The sequence below is a fragment of the Salvelinus fontinalis genome, chromosome 18 (genome assembly GCF_029448725.1).
Source record: "Salvelinus fontinalis isolate EN_2023a chromosome 18, ASM2944872v1, whole genome shotgun sequence".
NCBI classification, from domain to species: Eukaryota; Metazoa; Chordata; class Actinopteri; order Salmoniformes; family Salmonidae; genus Salvelinus; species Salvelinus fontinalis.
The window spans coordinates 3,865,557-3,888,156 of record NC_074682.1 but is presented as its reverse complement, the minus strand read 5'-3'; the positions used below and the strand labels follow the sequence as shown (position 1 = coordinate 3,888,156).

General features: G+C 41.1%; 1 protein-coding gene across 1 annotated transcript in view; it reads right to left on the bottom strand.

Annotated features, from left to right (window-relative positions):
* The window catches only part of LOC129814823 (RNA-binding protein Raly-like), a 152,948-nt gene that overhangs the window by 54,288 nt on the left and 76,060 nt on the right, over positions 1-22,600 (bottom strand). The window lies entirely within an intron of this gene.

The following is a 22,600-nucleotide window of genomic DNA, read 5'->3' as shown; positions in this document are numbered from 1 at the left end:
GACTTCGGCGATGTCATCTACAAAATAGCTTCCAATACTCTACTCAGCAAACTGGATGCAGTTTGTCACAGTGCCATCCGTTTTGTTACTAAAGCACCTTATACGACCCACCACTGCGACCTGTATGCCCTAGTCGGCTGGCCCTCGCTACATGTTCGTCGTCAGACCCACTGGCTCCAGGTCATCTACAAGGCTATGCTAGGTAAAGTGCCGCCTTATCTCAGTTCACTGGTCACGATGGCTACACCCACCCGTAGCACGCGCTCCAGCAGGTGTATCTCACTGATCATCCCTAAAGCCAAAACCTCATTTGGACGCCTTTCCTTCCAGTTCTCTGCTGCCTGCGACTGGAACGAATTGCAAAAATCTCTGAAGTTGGAGACTTTTATCTCCCTCAACAACTTTAAACATCTGCTATCCGAGCAGCTAACCGATCGCTGCAGCTGTACATAGTCCATCGGTATATAGCCCACCCAATTGACCTACCTCACCCCCCATACTGCTTTTATTTATTTACTTTTCTGCTCTTTTGCCCACCAGTATCTCTACTTGCACATGATCATCTGATGATTTATCACTCCAGTGTTAATCTGCTAACTTGTAATTATTCGATTTATTGCCTACCTCCTCATGCCTTTTGCACACATTGTATATAGATTCTCTTTTTTTCTACCATGTTATTGACTTGTTTATTGTTTACTCCATGTGTAACTCTGTGTTGTTGTCTGTTCACACTGCTATGCTTTATCTTGGCCAGGTCGCAGTTGCAAATGAGAACTTGTTCTCAACTAGCCTACCTGGCTAAATAAAGGTGAAATAAAAAATAAAAAATAAAAAATGAATACACAGGGGATAGTGGGGAAGATGAGCAACACTTGAAACAGATTAGGGTGTGACAAGGTGTCTGAATACTTTCCGAATGCACTGTATATACAAACATCTGGGATGCGTAGAAAGCCATCCCCCGCCCCCACTTTGGCCAATCAAATCACGTCTCTCTGTTCCTACTTCCCGATTACAGTACAAGCAGCAACTCAAGTGGGAGCCACAAACAAAGAGAATAGTGAGGTGCTGGACAGAGGAAGTAGATTCAATGCTGCAGGACTGTTTTGAGAATACTGATTGGAATATGTTCAAAGATTAATCCACCAACATTGAGGAATATACACTACCTGTCAAAAGTGTGCAAAGCTGTCATCAATGCAAAGGGTGGCTACTTTGAAGAATCTCAAATATAAAATACATTTTGATTTGTTTAACACTTTTTTGGTTACTACATGATTCCATTTGTGTTATTTCCAAGTTTTGATGTCTTCACTATTATTCTACAATGTAGAAAATAGTAGAATAAAGAAAAACCCTTGAATGAGTAGGTGTGTCCAAACTTTTGACTTCTGTACATCCGTCACAGGCTTCATTAGGAAATGTGTTGATTTGTATTACTTTTATTTAACCTTCATTTAACTGGGCAAGTCAAATAAGAACAAATGATTATTTACAATGAATTGCCTATCAAGAGGCAAAGAGGCTGATCATGGACCTATTCCAATTTGCCTACCACTTCAACAGATCCTAGGAAGATGCCATTTCCATCATTTTTCACAAGGCCGTAACATCTGGACAAGAGGAACATCTATGTGAGAATGCTGTTCATTGACTACAGTTCAGCATTCAACACTATAGTTCCCTCCAAGCTCGGCACCAAGCTCAGAGCCCTGGGTCTGTACACAACCATCTGCAACTGGATCCTGGACTTCCTGATTGGCACAGGCTGTGAGGATTGACTCTTAACACAGTGGGCCCCCAAGGGTGTGTACTTCCTGTTCACCCACGACTGCGTGGCTTTGCACGATGCCAATTCCATCATCAAGTTCGCTGACGACGCCACGGTTGTAGGCCTGACAACCATCAACAACGGGTCAGCCTATAGGGAGGAGGCAAGTGAACTGGCATTGTTGTGCCAGGAAAACAACCTCTCCCTCAGTGTCAGCAAAACAAATCAGTTGATTGTTGACTTCAGGAAGCAGAGGAGGGAACACGCCCTGATCTACGTCAGTGGGATGGTACAGGAAAGGCCCTCCAGCTGGTGGTGAAGACGGCCCAGCTCCCACCCCTCCAGGACATCTGCTTGAAACGGTGCAGGAGGAAGGCCTGCAGCATCATCAAGCACCCCAGCCACGAGCTGTTCACTCCCTTAACGACGGGCAGACGGTATCGTAGCATGAGGTCTGATACCAACATGCTAAGAGACAGTTTCTACAAGCCATCAGACTGCTGAACACTTGAACTGGACTGACCATCTGCTCAGATTCTCTGAACCTTAGCGCACACACACACACACACACACACACACACACACACACACACACACACACACACACACACACACACACACACACACACACACACACACACACACACACACACACACACACACACACACACACACATCACAACTGCTGCTACCAGACTCTTATTACAGTGTGATTGCTAAATACTGCACAATTTAAACACCTGCCCCTCAATCCCCCCCCTTACCGAAAACACGTGTAAATACTAGACTATAAATTGTACCTTCTTGTATTATACTTATGCTAAAAAATATATATATATTCTACTGAGCCATTTACTTTATGTGTCGTGGAAGAATGTGAGAAAGTGATATACTCGTAACTAGGGACTTGCTGGCGCTGAGGCCCAGCGGGATGAATCAATCACAATTTAGGACATTGTGTGGATGGCTGACCATCTGTGGGCTATCACAAGGGTCAAACACACTTTATCTGTGGTGTTTTCCGGGGAGGGACATTCCCATAGAATCCTGGGAGCACGGACACTGTTGGAGGTGTGAAGACAGATGAAAACGTGAAATCGACTAAATTAATGTTACTGTGTGAAGTAAATTGTATTTAAAAAAAAAATGATTTCAAGAGTTCAGAAAGAGGATTTATTGTTACAGGGAAATTGTGTTATTTTGTTCGTCGGACATCGGATAGGCTCAAAGAGAAGCGACACAGGGGTGCGCTCCTATCATTTACATTTAGTTGATTTTGCCCCCCCCCCCCCCCCCTTCTATGCTGCTGCTGTTATTATCTATGCATACTCACTTTAATAACTCTACCTACATGTACATACTGTATTACCTCAATTATCTCGACACCAGTGCCCCCGCACATTGACTCTGTACCGGTACCCCCTGTATCTAGCCCCGCCATTGTTATTTACTGCTGCTCTTTAATTATTTGTTGTTCTTATCTCTTACTTTTTTGGTGGTATTTTCTTTAAACTGCATTGTTGGTTGAGGGCTTGTAAGTAAGCATTTCACTGTTGTATTCGGCGCACGAGACAAATAAAATGTATTTGATTAGAATCTAGCAAAGTCCAAAGAAATGTTAATTCAGGTTGAGTGTGAAAGGACAATGAATTTGTTCAAACTTTGAGAACTTGCTGCCAAGCTCCCGTGTGTATCACAGTCGTTTTTTATCTTCGAGATTATTCTGAACTGAAGACATGTGTATCCACATTGTTTTAGGCTATTGGTGATAGTCATTTACTCTGAGTAGTCTGTAATGTATCACACATTTCATGTACACTAATTGTTTGAGTGTTAATTCTTTCGTGACTAATAAATGATATTAGTTGAATTGAGTAAATGCATTCATCGATTTACAGAGTCATTATTTGACTTAGGAGGTACATTGGTAGTTGTAATATACACTATACACACTATACACATAGCATATGCTTGGGTACCACCTTGACATCCCTGAACTGCTTGCCTCAATAAATGCATGCTAGAACACTGGTCGCCAGGATTAGCTAGTTGTATCTAGTCTCTTAATACTTGCATAACTGTGCAAGTTAGACACATGTTCATTACAGTGGCGCAAAGCTTGCTACCTTGACTAGATCTTCTAGAGACGGACACGACCTGTTGCATTTATGCACATAATATTGGAGTCAGAAAGGTAAATGGAGTTTATTATAATATTCAACATCATTTTTACATAATGGATGGATCATTTCCATTCAACTACATAATGGTGACACCTCATCCTGTGGATGGGGATTTCCAACAACCTACATATGTTCATATTCTTATCTTTTCTTATTTGTTATTGTTGTTGCATTGTCGATAAGGAACCTACACGTAAGCGTTTCCTTGGACGGTGTATACCATGTGTAACATATGACTAATAAAACTTGACCTCCATGCAGTGAGACCTCTGAAACCTCATCGGTTGCTCTGACTCTCCTAATTAATCCAACTGAGGTTGGGTTTCAGAGACCTGGAGGTTGAAGACACAATATAGAAACCCCTAAAACTGCCAGAAACTGAATTTGTCTCAGAAACCCTGATGGTGACTGTTTTCTGAAGTAAAAAAAATTCCAGCTCCCAATATTTGAGACAATTTTTTTACACAAACAGAATTGTCAACGCTTAGGACACATTTACTAAATTCTCCTAAAGTGCCCTTTTCTCTCTTGGAATAATTTGCGTAATGGCAAGGTGTCTAGATTGCCTATGCTCCTGTGCTGGCATTTACTGGCAGCAAAAGGAAATCTGTGCTTCCTGAGCAGCCTGTGGGTGAGCTAAACACCCCACACTACTACAGCATGGGGACAGCTTGCTGACATGCACGTACACATGCACACAGACAAACAAGCGAGTAAGTGTGTGTGTCACACGGACAGAGTGAGTTTGCAAACACTAACATTAACTTAATTCCACTGTCGCCTGAGGCTACCGCAACAGGCACTGGGGCAGCCATCATTCCATTGAAAGTCTCAGAACAGATCTGAGACTCATATTCCCTTCTTAGTCCTAGCCTTGGATGAGACTAAAGAATGATTCCTCACGAAACCAGGACAAAAAAATACCATTATTTGGGGGATTTCACGACATGTAATACATATAATGGTCCTTTGGAGCAAGGATTGTTGACATATATTTCAAATTTTTATCTAAAAGCATAATTGAGAAATAATTAATAAAAGTTGGCATATTTATGACATTTACTCAGGCCTCCTTTAAGATGATATAATGTTTCATCTGTAGGTGCTACAAAGAGAATATTGGTGTCATATGAAGTTTTACTGCTTCCTCTGTAATATGAGTGTCACGTTCCTGACCTTATTTTCCTTTGTTTAACTTTGTTTAGTTGGTCAGGACGTGAGCTGGGTGGGTAGTCTATGTTATGTGTTTCTATGTGGGGTTAAATGTGTTGCCTGATATGGTTCTCAATTAGAGGCAGGTGTTTGACGTTTCCTCTGATTGAGAACCATATTAAGGTAGGCTGTTCTCACTGTTTGTTTGTGGGTGATTGTTCCTGTGTCTGTGTCCGTTGCACCACACGGGACTGTTTCGTTTGTTCATTCGTTTGGCTAGTCTTTCCTGTTCGTCGGGTCTATATGTAAGTTCTTATGTTCAGGTCAGTCTACGTTGTTATTTTGTTAATTATCAAGTGTAGTTCGTGTCAGTGTTCGTCTTGTTAAATACATTCAACGCTGCATTTTGGACCGACCCTTACTCCTCCTCCTCATCCGAGGAGGAGGCATTAGACAGCCGTTACAATGAGTCATATTTTTATTTCAATAACAATTTTCTAACATGAGTTTGTGAAAAATATTAACATGAATATTGAAAATATACAACTTTTGATTTGGGTATTTTTGTAATATATCATTAAACATAGTATACTCTACTAGCATGTCACATTTCCAGAGTGGGATCGCAGCTAGTTTAAAAGTTATGGCCCATTTTATACAGAGAAATTGGCATTGTAGGCAATTTAACCAATCACAGCCCCCTTTTACTTGTGTCATTGCACATCCTGCAAATCACCAGCAGAGGGAAACCATTTTGAATCCATTTTCCCATTCACTCTGTTGGTAATGCTTACAAATTGGATCATAACTCTGCACGTTGCAAAGATCCCACTCTGGAACTTTGATTTTATATTTTCTAAATTCATTTGTACATTTTTCAATATGCATAAATTCATGTCAGAAAAATGTTCTTGAAATGAATATAATACTCATATTACAGAGAAAGCGGTAAAGCTTCATAAAATACATTTTTTTGCTTTGTAGCACCTACACATGGTCATATTGATGGTCCCCCCCCCCCCCCCCCCCCTTGGTTTCATGAGGAATCACTCTAAAGCAGGTTATGGTATTACAGTGCAAAGCACCAGATATAGAAGTCACCCCCAAAAAAGTACATGTACTTTCTGAAGATAAAAGCCAGGGCTAAATAAATGTGTTATAGCGCGCAATTCTTTTCTCTATTCTCCAATAGCGCTAAGGATGTACCCTGGTAGACCCTAATTCCCTGTCAGAATGTAATGTCTTGCTTATTAGCGTCCTCTCCGCTATCTTTTGCACAATAATTAGCGAGTTCCAACAGCAGTGGCACAGGCATGAAGGTCACAGTCCATCATATTCTGTTGTGACACTGCCAGCAGAACAACAGAGTCGGGGTGTATTCATTATTTTTGATTCCTTGAGTTATTGGGTCTCTCTTCTGTCAATGTGAACCGCTGACACCCATTGCCACCGTTTTCAGACTAGCAGGACATATATTGCTCACACCTCTTAGAATTTCTGCAGCCATTTACATTATGGCCCAGCCCAGAACAACTGTACTGTAAATACTGTATGTTTTAACATGTCTATCGAACAGCGGCTGTCTATATGTTGACTGTGTAAAAGGTCATACCATACTCACTCACAAGTTTGCGATGTTGCTGACATGGGGAATAATCTAGTGTTTGTTGTTGTTTTAAAAAGACACAACTAAATACCAGTAGGAGGTCAAAATATTCATTTTTATTCTTGTTTCATCATCCAATCTATTTCCTGTGTATGAGGGGTGCAAAATCCACTTCTCACTTAAATATCACTGGATTGCTTTCATTTCACTCCTGCGACTTTTATACTTCTCCTTGTGTCTGTTGTATTTTCCCGTTAACATTACAATCACGGAAATGTTTTTTATGACCTGTCAAACACACTCCGTTAATGGCTGAAATGAGATCGATGGAATACATTGTCTTTCTGTTGCATCTATAAGACCACATCATCTCCACATTTACTTATTGATTTACACAACAGGATGTGACAACAACAGTAATTAATGAGGCAGTCTAGACAGAGCAGGTGAGTGCAGGTAGGCCTAGACAGAGCTAGTTTTTGGTGGTTTCAGGCCTGTTCCTCCACTTTATGTTAATGTTTTCATATATGCAAATTAACCCATTGTATTTATGCACGAGGGACATATAACTTTCTTTAATTTAACACATAAATACCTGAAACCATTAGAAAATGTATATATGAGGGCATTCTAACATACCTTCTTTTTTTTCTTTTACAATAAATGGAATACTTGAATTCCCACCAAAATCCCTGAACTCCAATCATTATCATTATTTACATGCCAGTAAAATGCTTTATATCTTATATTTCAGTCAATATCTCATGGATTTTGGAGTATCTTTATGCATTTTCCAAATGTTGCATTTATTAGAATTGTTTTTAAAGCACTTGAAAACAATGTTGATGACTGTTGCTAATGTATTCATATATGTGACCAGTTTCAGGAAACTAGGCGTATGTTGCAGGTCACTACTTCACGGGAGAGCAGTTTGAACACCAATTTTTGTTTCTAATAAAAATGCATTTTTTTTGGCAGAAATATCTTCTCGAACATGTGAACTTTCATGTGCCTTACTAACAAACTTGTATGCCATCTGTAAATAAGATTGTAAATAAAATGGTTAAATTATGAGCCTAGTTGGTTTAGCCGCAGAAAAAGTCAGCAACCTTCCCGCTAGCCATGACTGGCTGAGATAATGAGTGAGCTGGACATGCCGAGAGATGAGTTTGGATTGGTCTGCCATATAGCACGCCTCTGTCTATTTGAGCTGTGCGGTATGTCTAGGTAATCCTGTCTAACGCTGCTGTTTTTATGTATCGTGTAGTAAAACTGCATAAGCCTAATGTCAAGTTATAGTGTACTGTTAGCTAGGTCTGAATACTTTCCGAATGCACCCTACTTCTTACTTATAGTTATTATTCTTTGGAATGCTACTCCTCTTGCAACCTTTGACACAAATCAGTTACTTTGACCACTTTTGCCAACGACTTTCACAAAAGTTCGATATCTTCCTCTACTTCTTTGCTTTTCAAATCTGAATTTGGGACAAAGATATCTTATACCGATCAAACTATACAGCTGATTAACTAACCGCATCAAAGACATTTCCTGTAACCTTTTATAAATAACTGACATTTTTTAAATTTTAAAGGTTTAAAGGGTATGACATCTACTTTTCTGCTATTCAAATCTAAATACTGATAAAAAAAATATCTCCTACCAATCAAAGGTTACAGCTGTTTGTCAGAGTTTGGAGTGACAAAACGTAGCTAGCTAACGTCAGCTAAAAGCTCTCTCATGTCTCATCATTGAGCAGCCCAAACTGAGCCATTGTTATGGATACTCACAGATGCAGAGGAGCATGTGAGCGCATGAAAAAATGATGACGAGGGGGAAGACGCGTACGATCACATATGTGTGACCTTTGCTGGGTGGTACCATCGCAAATATGTGACTGGAACAGTTGCAACAGAGCGTATGATGCAACAAATGCATCTTAACAATGTTTTGTACTGATGGGAAATAAAAGTCTTAACCACTTTATTCCTAAATGTATCCTTTTATTGTAATAGATAAATGTAAACTTCATCATCCAAGCATCACACGGAATATATCCACAAACAAAAACTCCCTAATTCCAGAATGCCATTCACTATAAGACGCAAATAATGATGGCTGCGCCCATTGTCAGAAAAATATTACGTTTGTCCACCTTTCAGCATTTTACAAATCTTCAATGTACTTGTTACAGTGTATACAAGAACCGGAGCACAAAAGCCAAACAGGGATAAAACCAATGTGGGGGGGGGGGTCACTTCCTTTGTGTGGGGGTTTCAAGTCCATGGGGGGTAGAAATTGGGGAAGGCATTGTGGGGGTTTATCAATAAATGGGTTGTAAACACAGGAGAAGTGTATAAGCTAAATTAAAATAAAACCTGGCAACCCTGAGCTACCACAGTTACAATCTAAAACCGCGTTAAAAATAAGGTGTAGAAATGGGGGAAGGTATCGTGGGGGTATATGATGCAGGATATTTTACTCTAATGGGGGGTTTATCAATAAATGGGGTGCAAACACAGGAGAAGTATAAAAGCTAAATAAAAATAAAACCTCTGGAAATGGGGGGTCTGAGCTGGCAACCCTGAGGTGCCATAGTTACAATCTGATGGCGCTTACAAAATAACTGGGAACTCGTAAATCTCTAACTTATAACTGCGTTCAAGACAACTAGGAACTTCCGAAAAACGAGCTCCAACTGGGAAAAATTGTTTTGAACAGTCATCCAACACAGAATTCCAACTCGGGAACTCGGGCCTCTTTCTAGAGCTCCGACTTTCCGACCTGAAGATCGCTGACGTCACGATTTGACCTCGTATTTTTCTGAGTCTCCAGTTGTCTTGAAGCACTATAAGTCAGTCGAGTGAACTTGTTATAACATCTTTGGTCTGAGAGATGCTTACGTAACAACCAGAATGCATTGTATGATGTAAACAAACATGGTGCCACACATAGCTGGCAAATAGCTTTACATTAGCTCATCAAAGTCAGTACAACCTTCAAAACAGTATTTTACACACATCATATGTCCATGACAATCTATGCAATAAACGGAACACATGATTTGTCACCAGTACTTGAAAACGGGAATAAAACAGTAAATACATTATACTCCATACATACATACGGTATGCTACAGTATAAACGATATCACGATATACAGAAAATAAGACACTTACTTTGATAGATACGCACTCATGTCCAAAGTTATTATTTGTAAGGAAAACAACAATGAAGGCCTGCCAGAAAATGTGCCGGGGGGAAAAAGCTTATGCAAGGGCTGTTCTGACTAGAGATGCGCAGATTTCTTCATACTTGATGTAGGGAAACACTGGGGAAGTGCTTTGGCTCTCGTTGGAGAGAGAAGTTTGTCCGGCTCAGTTAAGCCTCAAACATACATTGTCCGCAACAATGAAATGGGCTTCTTCTTATGTGAATGAATGAGGCGGAACACACCTCAAATCAACCTGTTGTTAGAAAATATAATCGTGCCCCGTGCTCTAAATACTCAACTGGCTAGTTTGCCTGATCGTAAAGACTACTGACCACAACTACTGACCACAACCACAAAACGACTGACCACAACGACTGACCACAATCACACAACTACTGACCACAACTACTGACCACAACCACAAAACGACTGACCACAACTACTGACCACAACCACACACCACACAACTACTGACCACTACTGACCACAACCACAAAATGACTGACCACAACCACACAACTACTGACCACAACCACACAACTACTGACCACAATCACACAACTACTGACCACAACCCCAAAACGACTGACCACAACGACTGACCACAACCACACAACTACTGACCACAACCACACAACTTCTGACCACACAACTACTGACCACAACGACTGTCCACAACCACACAACTACTGACCACAACCACAAAACGACTGACCACAACGACTGACCACAACCACACAACTACTGACCACAACCACAAAACTACTGACCACAACTACTGACCACAACCACACAACTACTGACCACAACTAGCTAAGCCAGCAGTATACCACCCTGCATCCCACTGCAGGCTTTCCTCTGAAGCTAAACAGGGTCCTGGTCGGTTCCTGGATGGGAGACCAGAATCTGAAACTACTAACCTCAACTACTGAACCACACAACTACTGACCACAATTACTGACCAGGTCCATGCATTAGGGCACTAAAGAAACTGCAACACAAGCTCACAACTACTGACCACAACTACTGCTCTGGTCTGGTCCAGCTCTGGTCCTGAACATAGCTACCTAGCTCTGGTTCACAGTAGCTCTGGTCTGCACTATAAATTATAACTACTTAAATGTCCATAAATTAGCATATAATACCTACCAGCAATAATTGTACCTATTGAACCGTCCAAGCCAGAGAGATCAAACCAACTTTCACATGTTCAGGCTATCATATCAACCGACCAATCAATCAATCTTTTCATCTACCTACTTTTTCAATTATAACCAGTCACCACCATTACTACTGCAGACTACCACTACTATAACTTATTTCAAAACAATACATACTCGAAAACAAGCTAGCAAGCACAACACATTTTCTTCAGGAAATGTACTTTCAGTGATTACTGTTAACCTAAAGAGTTTGTTTACTAGATAGAACTACAGCTAGCTAGGTCTACATACAAATGTATTCTACATTGTTCTTCAACTACCACAAAAAATAATTTTAAATAGCTGGCATCACTAAATATACCAACATATCTACTAGCTGCCCCAACTTTCCAAAGTAATAAGGTTGATATAGTAGTCTATCAAAGTAATCAGACTAATTATTTTACTACATTTAACTTTGACTATATGTAACTGCTTTGCTTTAAATACTAAAAAACTTCTTAAACTTCTTCCATTACCACAAAAATACTTTTAAAGAGCTAAAGCAAACCCCACAACTTTACTTGTAAAGTTACCATGTAGTTATTAGTCCCCACTTTAAATATTCAACATACTTATTCTTATTATTTAAAAATGTTTTATTTCACCTTTATTTAACCAGGTAGGCTAGTTGAGAACAAGTTCTCCTTTACAACTGCGACCTGGCCAAGATAAAGCAAAGCAGTCTGAAACCCATAGCACACACAACAACAGAGTTACTCATGTAATAAACAAGCGTACAGTCAGTAACACAATAGAAAAAAAATTAAGTCTATATACAGTGTGTGCAAATGGCGTGAGGAGGTAAGGCAATAAATAGGCCATAGTAGCGAAGTAAATACAATTTAGCAAATTAACACTGGGGTGATAGATGAGCAGATGGTGATGTGCACTGGTGTGTAAAAGAGAAGAAAGTAAATAAAAACAACATGGGGATGAGGTAGGTAGATTGGGTGGGCTATTTGCAGATGGGCTATGTACAGCTGCAGCGATCGGTTAGCTGCTCAGATAGCTGATGTTTAAAGTTAGTGAGCTAAATATAAGCGCTTCAGCGATTTTTGCAATTCGTTCCAGTCATCGGCAGCAGAGAACTGGAAGGAAAGGTGGCCAAAGGGGGTGTTGGCTTTGGGGATGACCAGTGAGATATACCTGCTGGAGCGTGTGCTATGGGTGGGTGTTGTTATCGTGACAAGTGAGCTGAGATAATCAGGGCCATGTATCAAGGGCCAGCCGACTAGAGCACAAAGGTCTCAGTGGTGGGTGGTATAAGGGGCTTTGGTGACAAAACGGATGGCACCGTGATAGACTGCATCCAGTTTGCTGAGTAGAGTATTGGAAGCTATTTTGTAAATGACATTGCCGAAGTCGAGGATCGGTAGGATAGTCAGTTTTACGAGGGTATGTTTGGCAGCATGAGTGAAGGAGGCTTTGTTGTGAAATAGGAAGCTGATTCTAAATTTAATTTTGGATTGGAGATGTTTAATGTGAGTCTGGAAGGAGAGTTTACAGTCTAACCAGACACCTAGGTATTTGTAGTCAGTACTGTCCAGAGTAGTGATGCTAGTTGGGTGGGCGGGTGCGGGCAGCGAACGATTGAAAAGCACACATTTGGTTTTACTAGCGTTTAAGAGCAGTTGGAGGCCAAGGAAGGAATGTTGTATGGCATTGAAGCTCGTTTGGAGGTTAGTTAACACAATGTCCAAAGAAGGGCCAGATGTATATAGAATGGTGTCGTCTGCGTAGAGGTAGATCAGGGAATCACCCGCAGCAAGAGCGACATCGTTGATATATACAGAGAAAATAGTCGGCCCGAGAATTGAACCCTGTGGTACCCCCATAGAGACTGCCAGAGGTCCGGACAACAGGCCCTCCAATTTGACACACTGAACTCTATCTGAGAAATAGTTGGTGAACCAGGCGAGGCAGTCATTTGAGAAACCAAGGCGGTAGAGTCTACCGATAAGTATACGGTGATTGACAGAGTCGAAGGCCTTGGACAGGTCGATGAAGACGGCTGCACAGTACTGTCTTTTATCGATGGCGGTTTTGATATCGCTAGTACCCTGAGCGTGGCTGAGGTGCACCCGTGACCAGCTCGAAAACCGGATTGCACAGCGGAGAACGTACAGTGGGATTCGAAATAGTCAGTGATCTGTTTATTAACTTGGCTTTCGAAGACTTTAGAAAGGCAGGGCAGGATGGATATAGGTCTATAACAGTTTTGGTCTAGTGTCACCCCCTTTGAAGAGGGGGATGACCGCGGCAGCTTTCCAGTCTTTAGGGATCTCGGACGATATGAAAGAGAGGTTGAACAGACTTGTAATAGGCGTTGCACAAATGGCGGCGGATAATTTTAGAAAGAGAGGGTCCAGATTGTCTAGCCCAGCTGATTTGTACAGGTCCAGGTTTTGCAGCTCTTTCAGAACATCTGCTATCTGCATTTGGGTGAAGGAGAAGCTGGGGAGGTTTGGGCAAGTAGCTGCGTGGGTGCGGAGCTGTTGTCCGGGGTTGGGGTAGCCAGGAGGAAAGCATGGCCAGCCGTAGAGAAATGCTTATTGAAATTCTCTTATCGTGGATTTATCGGTAGCCTCAGTGCAGTGGGCAGCTGGGAGGAGGTGCTCTTATTCTCCATGGACTTTACAGTGTCCCTTTGAGCTACAGGATGCACATTTCTGTTGTTTGAAAAAACTATCCTGTGCTTTCCTGACCGACTGCGTGTATTGGTTCCTGACTTCCCTGAAAAGTTGCATATCGTGGGGACTAGTCGATGCTAGTGCAGTCCGCCACAGGATGTTTTTGTGCTGGTCGAGGGCAGTCAGATCTGGAGTGAACCAAGGGCTATATCTGTTCTTAGTTCTACATTTTTTGAAAGGGGCATTTTTATTTAAGATGGTGAGGAAATTACTTTTAAAGAATGACCAGGCATCCTCGACTGACGGGATGAGGTCAATATCCTTCCAGGATACCCGGGCCAGGTCGATTAAAAAAGTGTTTTAGGGAGCGTTATGAGGGGTGGTCGTTTGACCGCGGACCCATAGCGGATGCAGGCAATAAGGCAATGATTGCTGAGATCCTGATTGTAAACAGCAGAGGTGTATTTGGAGGGCAAGTTGGTCAGTATAATATCTATGAGGGTGCCCATGTTTACGGATTTAGGGTTTTACCTGGTGGGTTCCTTGATAATTTGTGTGAGATTGAGGTTATCTAGTTTAGATTGTAGGACTGCCGGGGTGTTAAGCATATCCCAGTTTAAGTCACCTAACAGAACGAACTCTGAAGAAAGACGGGGGGCAATAAATTCACATATGGTGTCCAGGGCACAGCTGGGAGCTGAGGGGGGTCTATAACAGGCACCAACAGTGAGAGACTTATTTCTGGAGAGATTCATTTTTAATTTTAGAAGCGCAAACTGTTCAGGCATAGACCTGGAAAGTATGACGGAACTTTGCAGGCTATCTCTGGAGTAGATTGCAACTCCTCCCCTTTGGCAGTTCTATCTTGATGGAAATGTTGTAGTTGGGTATGGAAATCTCTCTTTTTGGTGGCCTTCCTAAGCCAGGATTCAGACACGGAAAGGACATCAGGGTTGAAGGAGTGTGTTAAAGCAGTGAGTAAAACAAACTTAGGGAGGAGGCTTCTGATGTTAACATGCATGAAACCAAACCTTTTTTGGTTACAGAAGTCAACAAATGAGGGTGCCTGGGGGCACGCCGGGCCAGGGTTAATCTCCACATCACCCGAGGAACAGAGGAGGAGTAGGATGAGGGTATGGCTAAAGGCTATCAAAACTGGTCATCTAGTGCGTTGGGGACAGAGAATAAAAGGAGAAGATTTCTGGGTGTGGTAGAATAGATTCAGGGCATAATGTACAGACAGGGGTATGGTGGGGTGTGGGTACAGTGGAGGTAAGCCCAGGCACCGAGTGATGATAAGAGAGGTTGCATCGCTGGACGGGTTAGTTATGCTGGGTGAGGACATCACATGTATGGGAGGTGGGACTAAGGAGTTATCTGAGACATGTTGAGTGGAACTAGGGTCTCCGCAGTAAACTAAAACAATGATAACTATCCTAAACAACAGTGTACAAGGCATATTGCCATTTGAGAGAGACATAAAGCGAGGCATAAAGAAATCACAGGTGTTGATTGGGAGAGCTAGCTAAGACAACAACGGGTAAGACAACAACAGCTAATCAGCTAAGACAACAACAACAGGTAAAAGGGCGATGAATGGGCGGAGAGGGTCAGTTAACTAATAACAGGGCCTGAGTTCGAGGCAGGGGCTGACAAATAAACAAAAAATAAACAAAAATGGAGTACCGTGATTAATGAACAGTCCAGCAGGCATCGGCTAAGTAGCTAAGTGATCATAGGGTCCAGTGAACAGCAATAGATGGAACAGGGAAGCCGCGGGGTAGTTGTTACTATGCTAGCACGCGGGAGACACAGCGTTTAAAGTTAGCAAGCCAGGGTAAGTAGAAGCGTCTTCTCCGGCGTCCAGCAAAGGCCGGTTGAGGTTACTCATTGCGCGGCCGCATGCGGCTGGATACCGATTCAAGAAGAACACAGAAAGTTTAAAGAGAAATGGACAGACAAGTATTTTTTGGTACTGCATGATGGGACTATCTCACTTTGTGTTATTTGCCAGAAGGCAGTCAATTGTTTAAACTGAGAACTGATGAGAACCAACTGGCATACCACCCAAACAGATCCACAAATCATGCAATAGCTATTGCATTCGACACTGACCTTTTCCACCTGGACAAAAGGAACACCTATGGGAGAATGCTATTCATTGACTACAGTTCAGCGTTCAACACCATAGTACCCTCAAAGCTCATCACTAAGCTAAGGATCTGGGACTAAACACCTCCCTCTGCAACTGGATCCTGGACTTCCTGACGGGCCGCCCCCAGGTGGTGAGGGTAGGTAGCAACACATCTGCCATGCTGATCCTCAACAGGGGTGCGTGCCTATTCCCCAGGGGTGCGTGCTCAGTCCCCTCCTGTACTCCCTGTTCACCCACGACTACATGGCCAGGCACGACTCCAACACCATCATTAAGTTTGCTGACGACACAACAGTGGTAGTAGGCCTGATCACCGACAACGACGAGACAGCCTATAGGGAAAAGGTCAGAGACCTGGCCGGGTGGTGCCAGAATAACAACCAATGTAACCAAGACTAAGGAGACTATTGTGGACTACAGGAAAAGGAGGACCGAGCACGCCCCCATTCTCATCGAGGGGACTGTAGTGGAGCATGTTGAGAGCTTCAAGTTCCTTGTTGTCCACATCACCAACAAACTAGAATGGTCAAAACACGCAAAGACAGACGTGAAGACACGACAAAGCCTATTCCCCCTGAGGAAACTAAAAAGATTTGGCATGGGTACTCAGATCCTGAAAAGGTTCTACTGCTGCAACATCGAGAGCATCCTGACTGGTTGCATCACTGCTTGGTACGGCAATTGCTCGGCCTCCGACCGCAAGGCACTACAGAGGGTAGTGCGTACGGCCCAGCACATCACTGGGGCTAAGCTGCCTGCCATCCAGGACCTCTACACCAGGCGGTGTCAGAGGAAGGCCCTAAAAATTGCCAAAGACCTCAGCCACCCCAGTCATAGACTGTTCTCTCTACTACCGCATGGCAAGCGGTACCGGAGTGCCAAGTCTAGGACAAAAAGGCTTCTCAACAGTTTTTACCCACAAGCCATCAGACTCCTGAACAGGTAATCAAATGGCTACCTGGACTGTTTGCAGTGTGTGTACCTCAATCAGCCTGACTAACTGGTGCCTGTATGTAGCCTCGCTACTGTTATTTTTCACTCTTTCTACTGTTGTTTTATTTCTTTACTTGCCTATTGTTCACCTAATACTTTTTTGCACTATTGGTTAGAGCCTGTAAGTAAGCATTTCACTGTAAGGTTGTTGTATTCGGCGCACGTGACAAACTTTGATTTGATTTAAAAGAGAGAGGATATTCCCAAATGTGTTATGTTTCATTTTATCATTCATCAGGAAGCACTTGTGGCTAAACTCAAAGACTGTGTCTTACAGAATGTGATGCAGCAAGTCGTGCACGTGGTGAACATTATTATTGCGGGGGCACTGAAACACCGGCAATTCCGCAAGTTGCTGGAGGACACCAGACAGAATACGACGACTTCATATTTCACAATGAGGTGAGATGGAAGTCTCGTGGCAGAGTTTTGGAAAGAGCCAGAGCTGAATGATCCACAGTGGATATTAAAGCTAGCTTTTTTTTAACTGACATCACCTGCCACCTGAACACGGTGAATCTCCAGCTCCAAGGGAAAGCTAAAACTCTAGGCAAAATGCTGCATGTGGTCACAGCATTTCAAAGTAAAGTCACCACACTCTTCATACCTGACAGACAGTTTGTTAATTTCCCAAAACTCAGAGCAGTCACCACATCCAACCCAGACACACTGCAACATTTTAGCTATGATGCATTTGTGCGTGTGTTGGGAGAGTTGGAGTTGGAGTTTGAGTCAAGATTCAAGGATATCATGGAGTACAAGGAGTTTTTCAACTTCAATGAGAACCCCTTTCATGTGCCAGTGTTATCTCTGACCCCAGTCATTACAGCCCTCTGTCCTGACCGTGCTGAAATAGAGAGTGAGATAGTGGAGCTGCAGGCAAATGACACATACAGTAGCAAGGTGAACTAAGATCGGGTGTTAGCCATTTCTGGAGCCTTGTGTCAGACACAGAGTATCCACTTCTGATGCAGTGTGTGCAAAAGGTGACATTTTTTGTCAGCACTTATTCATGTGAAGCAACATTTTCAACAATGAACATTGAAACAAACAGAGAAACAGACTGACCAATACACACCTGGATAGCAAAAACAGACTATACATTTTGAATGAATTCAGTCAAGGAGCAGAAGGGAAATTTTCGCTCATCCAACCACTGAGGTAACCCTTAACAGGGGTCTTATACATGTGATGTAGCCTTTTGGATGTGTGTATGTATATATGTGTGATGTGTTGTACATCAAATCAAATGCATGTGCTCTATTGCTCTGAATTGGCTCTCAATTGATAATATTGGAAGAAAAATAACCACAAATTAAAGATCTGTGTGGTCCTCTAAATGATTGTCTCAACCCACTCTAGAGAGTAACACTGCTTTAGACCCTAATATAATTCTAGAATGCCGCTGTAAATTACTGAACATTTTCAAGATAAAAAGGTACTTTTCTCACACATTTCAAACAGACATAGCTCAAAAACAAACAAATGACAATTACAAGTTAACTTAGTTTTAAAGAGCACAACCTCTTTAATATGACAAGACATCCATGTCAATAGGAATAGCACTCATTTTGAATTCCATTGTGTAAAGACACTCAATATCAAAAAATTACTCACTCAAAATGTAACAAGTATATATATTATTACTTATAAATATATTTATTTAAATAATCAAAAAATGTGACAAGAGGAAAATATGCAGAAAGTATTTCAAAACGACTCTTACTTATGTAAAAAAAATATTTTTTAAAATAACGTTCCCAAGGTAAACGGACTATTTCTCAGGTCCAGATCGTAGAATATGCATATAATTTACAGATTAGGATAGAAAACACTCCAAAGTTTCCAACTGTCAAAATATTGTCTGTGAGTATAACAAAACTGATTCTGCAGGTGAAAACCTGAGGAAATCTAACCCTGAAGTGATTTTTTTTATTATTTTTTTTATCTGTGTTTCCTGGCCCATCTTTCTTCCATTTAAATGGGTATCAACCAGATTCCTTTTCCAATGGCTTCCTCAGGCTGTGACCAGGCTTTAGACATAGTTTCAGGCTTTTTTTTGGAAAAATGAGTGAGATTTTTCAAAAGTAGTCAGGTGTCCTTTGATTAGTTCCTGCGCGCGAGAGGGGTAGCTCTCCATTTTCTTTCTCTCTTTTATTGAATAGTTTACGGTCCGGTTGAAATATTATCGATTATGTTTGTTAAAAACAACCTGAGGATTGATTATAAAAAACATTTGACATGTTTCTAAGAACATTACGGATACTTTTTGGAATTTTCGTCGAACGGAACGAGGCTTTGGTTTTCTGAACATAACGAGCAACCCAAATGGCGTTTTTTTGTTATAAAAGTAATATTTATCGAACAAAAATAACATTTATTGTGTAACTGGGAGTCTCATGAGTGCAAACATCCGAAGACTATCAAAGGTAAGCGATTAATTTGATTGCTTTTCTGACTTTCGTGACCAAGCTAACCATGCTAATATAAGGCTAACTGTTTTAGCATTGATTGATACACTCACAAAAGCTTGGATTGCTTTCGCTGCAAAGCATATTTTCAAAATCTGACACGATAGGTGGATTAACTTCTTATGGCTGAAGGGGCAGTATTGAGTAGCTTGGATGAAAGGTGCCCATATCAAACGGCCTGCTCCTCAGTCATAGTTCCTAATATTTGCATATTATTATTAGTATTGGATAGAAAACACTCTAAAGTTTCTAAAACTGTTCGAATTATGTCTGTGAGATTAACAGAACTCATATTGGCAGGCAAAATCCTGAGTTGAAATCAAAACAGGAAGTCAGAAAATCTGAGCCTGTGTGTATTCACCAGAGTCTCTAAAGAAATCCACTTGAGCTATTAATGATGTTCCACTGCCTAGGTGTTCCACTAGTTGGAACTTTATTGAAGCTATATGTTAAAAACATCCTAAAGATTGATTCAGTACTTAGTTTGAAATGTTTCTTCGACCGGTAATATCACATTTTGAAGTTTTTGTCCGATATAAAGCTGACCAGAATTAGCGTTTGGACATGTTTACCAAACGCGCTAACAATTGGACATAAACAACGGATTTTTTTCGAACAAAACAAACATTGATTGTGGACCTGGGATTCCTGGTGTGCTTTCTGATGTAGATCATCAAAGGTAATGGAATATTTATCATGTATTTTTGTGTTTATGGTGACGCCATCTTTGCAGCTGTGGTATGCTATTTTTGAGCGCCGTCTCAGATTATAGCGTGCATTTCTTTTTCCGTAAAGTTTTTTTGAAATCTGACATAGCGGTTGCATTAAGGAGAGGTATATCTATAATTCAATGTGTATAACTTGTATTATCATCTATATTTATGATGAGTATTTCTGTTGAAACGATGGGCTATGCAAAGTCACTTGATGTTTTTGCATTTAGTGAATCTAGTCGCCTCAATGTAAACTCAGATTTTTTGATATAAATATGAATTTAATCAAACAAAACATGCATGTATTGTGTAACATGAAGTCCTATGACTGTCATCGGATGAAAATAATCAAAGGTTAGTGATTCATTTTATCTCTATTCTGGTTTTTGTGAAGCTATTTTTAGCTGGAAAAAATGGCTGTGATTATTGTGGTTTTGTGGTGACCTAACATAATCGTTTGTAGTGCTTTCGCTGAAAAGCCTATTTGAAACCGGACACTTTGGTGGGATTAACAACAAGATTACCTTTAAAATGATATAAGACACATGTATGTTTGAGGAATTTTAATTATGAGAATTCTGTTGTTTTGAATTTGGCGCCCTGCACTTGGACTGGCTGTTGTCATATCGGTCCCGTGCCCGGGACTGCAGCCATAAGAACCTTTTCACATGTACCAACACATGGGTGTGATTATTCTACAGTGGTCCCTGTAGCGTATGATCAAACCGGTGTGATTAGAACGCTTTTTTAGAATGTCCAGTTTCAAATGACGCAACAATCAGCATTTGAGCTGGCCACACTGTTTTTTCAGAAACATTTTGCACAAACACAGTCCTTACAAAGTTATGTCCTGAATGTCAGCAGTTCATTTTTGTAATCAGCACAACCCTCAGACAAAGTATTTTACACACATCATAGGTTTCCATTACAATATATGCAATAATCGGAATGCATTATTTGTAGCCAGTACTTGAAAATGTGAATAAAACTGTAAATACATTATGCTCCATACATACATAAATATATACATACATACTGTGTGCGCCTACAGTAGAAACGACAACACGATATACAGAAAATAAGGAACTTACTTTGATAGGAATGCACATGTCCAAAGTTATTATGTATAAGGAAAACAACAAGACAAAGCGAGCTCCAGCAAGAAAATGTTCCAATTCTTGCAAGACTGCGCAAATATATGCATACTTGATCTGCGCAAACATGAGTGAAGTGCTGTGGGCTCTCCTCGAAGAGAGAAGAGAGAAATATATCTGGCTCAATAAAGCCTCAAACATAAATTGTCCGCAAAGCTGAAATGGCCTACTTCTGTCACGTATACTCCCTCTCCGGCCTCTAGGTCATTAGGCTGCTGATTGTCCCACACACCTGTCACCATCGTCAAGCGCCCCAGTGCTTCATGACACTCACCTGGACTCCATCACCTCCATGATTATCTCCCCTATATCTGTCACTCCCCTTGGTTCTTTCCTCAGGTGTTATTGACTCTGTTTTCATGTCAGTGCGTTGTTTGTGTTTCGTGTTTATTGTTTTGTTTAGTTATTAAAAAACTCACTCCCTGTACTTGCTTTCCCGACTGTCAGCGCACTTGTTACAACTTCTACATGAATTAATGAGGCGGAACACACGTCAATTCAAACTGTTGTTAGAAAATACAACTTGTTAGAAAATAACTGATGAAACAGCCTATAGATAATTAGCAGGCAGCGCGTGCTAACTGTCCTGTTGTGTAAAAATCACATTTTGGAACAGTGAGTGCATTCTGACATCACGTGCATTAAACATCTCACGCTGGGGTGACCGTTAGAGATATTTGGAACTCACATGTGAAAAGGTTAACACAAATAAACCCATCGGTTTAAAAGGGATTTATTATGTCAATCTAGCAAACTAAAAGCAAATTTCTAAATGTTTTGGTTTGTTTCTAGCTTGTTTGCTGGCTAGCCAGTTCAAATATTGACCATATCATAGCTGACAACGTCTTAACTATAGCTAATTTGTATTAATTATTACAGGAAAATAAACTCACAACAAGATCATCATGTACAAGTTAATGGCGAGCTGTGATGAAATAAAAGCAGGGCATTCTACCGGAGAATTTCAGAACTTGGCCTAATGTTAAATCCTAATTTGATTTATGTGCAGGTTATGTTGTTCTTCAGATTACCATCTCTGGTAAACACTCTATATCAAATAAAATCTAAATGTATTTGTCACATGCACAGGACACAAAGTGTAAACAGTGCAGTGAAATAATTACTTGCATAGTGGAGTCTTTTGTGTAGCCACGTCGCTAGCTAGCTAAACAATGAACCATAACATTAGCTATCGAGCCAGCCAGCTAACATTAGCTAGCTAGCTAACAGTACATTTTAACTTGCAATTAAAAAAACTTTCTGACAAAATTAGAAACGTATATCTGAAATGTAGCTAGCTAGAATCTCTTACCCGTATACATGGATGAATGCCTCTCCCTCTCTGTCACA